The sequence below is a fragment of the Brassica oleracea genome, chromosome C4 (assembly GCF_000695525.1).
Source record: "Brassica oleracea var. oleracea cultivar TO1000 chromosome C4, BOL, whole genome shotgun sequence".
Lineage (NCBI taxonomy): Eukaryota > Viridiplantae > Streptophyta > Magnoliopsida > Brassicales > Brassicaceae > Brassica > Brassica oleracea.
Genome location: NC_027751.1, coordinates 21885624 through 21886131, shown reverse-complemented (window position 1 = coordinate 21886131; position 508 = coordinate 21885624).

The window sequence follows — 508 nt, the reverse complement described above, 5'->3', positions numbered from 1 at the left end:
CCCTCCACGGGTTTTGCGAGGACTGGAGGGGAAGCTAAATACTGCTTCAGCTGTTGGAAAGCATTTTCCGACCATTCGAATTTTTTATTTCCCCGTAAGACATCGTAGAAAGGCAGGCACTTGTCCGTTGATCGTGAAATAAATCGGTTAAGTGCCGCGACCCTACCGGTCAGCCTTTGGACTTCCCGCTTATTCTTCGGTGAAGCCATCTCGATCAGTGCGCTGATCTTTTTTGGATTAGCTTCAATGCCGCAGAATGTGACTAGGTAGCCGAGGAATTCCCCTGTTGCCACGGCAAACTTGCATTTTGTCGGGTTGAGCTTCATGTTAAGAGAATTTAACTGCGGGAAACATTCCTCGAGATGTGATACATGATCCTTTGCTTGGAAGGATTTGACGAGCATGTCGTCGATATAAACCTCCATCATTTTATCGAGTTGTTTAGAAAACATACGGTTCACGAGTCGTTGGTAAGTTGCGCCAGCGTTTTTGAGGCCGAAGGGCATTA